The sequence below is a fragment of the Caretta caretta genome, chromosome 28 (genome assembly GCF_965140235.1).
Source record: "Caretta caretta isolate rCarCar2 chromosome 28, rCarCar1.hap1, whole genome shotgun sequence".
In the NCBI taxonomy this organism is placed as follows: Eukaryota; Metazoa; Chordata; order Testudines; family Cheloniidae; genus Caretta; species Caretta caretta.
In genome coordinates this window covers 14,450,999-14,453,808 of record NC_134233.1, presented here as the reverse complement: position 1 = coordinate 14,453,808, position 2,810 = coordinate 14,450,999, and the positions used below count along the sequence as shown (strand labels likewise).

The following is a 2,810-nucleotide window of genomic DNA, read 5'->3' as shown; positions in this document are numbered from 1 at the left end:
TTTGCCCTTGGACTAGGGTATGCTGCCACCCCCAAGTGCTTTAATAAAGAACCAGGGAAAAGGACCACTTGGAGTTCCTCTTCCCCCAGCTATCCCCCCAAGCCCTTACACCCCCTTTCCTGGGGAGGCTGAGAATAAACAAGTTGAGCACAGACCAGCTTGGGTTTCTTAGGACCCTAAAAACCCAATCAGATTCTTAAAAGAACAGAACTTTATTAGAAGAGCAAAACAAAGATAAAAGAAACACTGTAAAATTGGAATAGAAGATAATCTCACAGGCAGTCAGATTCAAAACATAGAGAATCCCTCTAGGCAAAACCTTAAGTTACAAAAAGGCGCAAAAACAGGAATACACATTCCCTCCAGCAGAGTGAATTTCACAAGCCAAAACAAAGAAAACCTAATGCATTTTCTAGCTAGTTTACTTACTAACTTTACAGGAGTTGGAGAGCTTGCATCCTTGATCTGTTCCCAGCAAAGGTATCACCCAGACAGAAAAAAGCCTTTCCCCCCCCCTCCAGATTTGAAAGTATCTTGTCCCCTCATTGGTCATTTTGGGTCAGGTGCCAGTCAGGTTACCTGAACTTCTTAACACTTTACAGGTGAAAGGATTTTGCCTCTGGCCAGTAGGGATTTTATAGCACTATATACAGAAAGGTGGTTACCCTTCCCTTTATTTTTATGACAATTATTCTCTTCTGATCTCTGAATTATTTCAGTTCAGTCTTTGTCCTCCAGAAGTGTTGCCAGGTGTTGAGTTGTGGGGGAGAGAGGCCAAGTCATGATGTTTCTTCCCCTCTTTCATAGTTTCTTCCAACTTGCTAGGAAGTTCCTTTGCTATGATGTGAGTCAAGCAGTGTCCATTGTCTCCGGGCTATCTCGGAGAAGTCTGCATTGTACACGGTTCCTGGGATAGACCTTGGGAGTGTGGATACATTTAATGGGCCAGCAGCGAGTCTGGCTCCTCCAGAAAGGCTGGTGATGGGCATTTCTCAGCCTCATAACATATGTTAGTAATGCACACAGAGCAAAACTTCATAACTTCCCAGATAATGCTAACACACACCACCCAACAAGATATTAATGTTCACCAGATCACGACTTTTAAAATGATAGCTCACCAGGCCGACTTTGTACAAATCATACCTTAATTCTATGAGAGTGGTGACTATGGGGCTTCCAGGGTGCTGCTTTGAGCACAGCCTGCCACCCCTGGGCTGACACTGCAATGGAGACGTCCCCGTAGAGTCCCTCTCTCCCGGGATAAAGATGGCAGCAGGGCTGGCCTGGGTCACCTGACGTGGGCTCCTGGAGCTCAAGCTGTGGGGCTCAAAGCTGGGGTGCAGATATCTGTGTTCCTGCTGAAGCCTGGGTTCGGAAACCCTCACCCCTCGTGGGGCCTCAGAGATTGGGCTCGAGCCCATCTGTCTCCACTGTCATTTTATCGTCTTGCAGCCTCAGCCCCAGAAGCCTGAGTCAGCTGCCCTGGGGTCTGAGACAGGTGCCTTGATTGTTTTAATCGCTGTGCAGACATAACATTAGGATACGTCTACAGTGCAATGAAACACCCACAGCTGGCCCGTGTCACATTAATCAGTGTACATGTCTCGGCTCAGGCTCAGGACCCTGCTCTAGGAGCCCAGAAGGTTGGGAGGGAGTTTAGCAAGTGGAAATGGTAAAACCTCAGTGAAGTATTCCCCTGGACTCAATGACATTTCTCCATTTTTCTGTCTGCTTTGGGGCAGGGACAAAAAACACGTCCTGCTGCATTCGTTATTTCAAAGGGAGATTTAGGATTTTCATTCTCAGACACGGTGCACAAAGCAGGACTCAACCCGCGGCGTAAACTGAATGAGCCGCCCACAGATTCTGGCAGCCCCAATGAGCCACTTGGTGTGAGAGCTCGGACCTGCCCCTGTCCCAGAGGGAGGGGGTCATCTGCGAGGGGACTGGAACACTGGCCTATCAGCCCTTCACACCCAAACTTTCAGAAACTCTATCATCAGTGGCTGTGCATGTAATTTAAATGATAAGAACAGTACAGTCTTACAGGGCTAGCCAAGGATTCACACACCCCCAGCTTGCAAGGAAAACTTCAGCTGCTCCCCTGCTTTGTGGAAGTCAAACACAAGCAAAGCTTGTCAGGCCCAGGTGGGGTCTGGCAGGGAGTCAGGGACGGGCACCATGGCTTAGCTGGCTAAAGCACCTGTTTCGTAAACAGGAGATCCTGGGTTCGACTCCCTGTGGTGCCTTGTTGAGTGGCTTTTGGGGCACCTGGTACTGGCTACTGTCAGAAGACAAGAACCAGAGCTAGACGGGTCTTTGGTCTAGCCGAGAATGGCTTTTTCCTATGGTTTAAATTACACTCACAGGCACTGATAAGAGAGTTATTGAAAGTTTGGGTGTTAAGGGCTGGTAGGTCTGTGTTTCAGCCCCCTTGCAGATGACCCGCCTCCCTCTGGGACAGGGACAGGTCTGAGCTCTCACACCAAATGTCTAATTGTGGCTGCCAGAATCTGTGTGCGCACGAGTCTGAGAATGAAAATCATAAGCCAGCCTTTGAAATAAGGAATGCAGCAGGACGTGTTATTGTCCCTGCCCCAAAGCAGACAGACCAATGGAGAACTGCCATTGAGCCCAGGGGAATACTCCACTGGCCTTTTACCTTTTTCACTTGCGAAACTCCCTCCCAAGCTTGTGGGGTCCCAGAGCCCGGTACTGAGCCTGAGCCCAGGTGTTTACACTGAAATGTTTGTATACGTATAAAGTTTTTTAAGCCCCAGGTTCAAGCCCATCCCTGGTCTGAGCTA

The 2,810-nt window shown here is 48.7% G+C and overlaps 1 non-coding gene across 1 annotated transcript; it reads left to right on the top strand.

Moving 5' to 3' along the window:
• The first annotated feature begins 2,178 nt into the window (after positions 1-2,178).
• TRNAT-CGU (transfer RNA threonine (anticodon CGU)) lies at positions 2,179-2,252 on the top strand. The gene has a single exon. It is a non-coding gene; the product is annotated as a tRNA-Thr (tRNA).
• Positions 2,253-2,810: the final 558 nt, after the last annotated feature.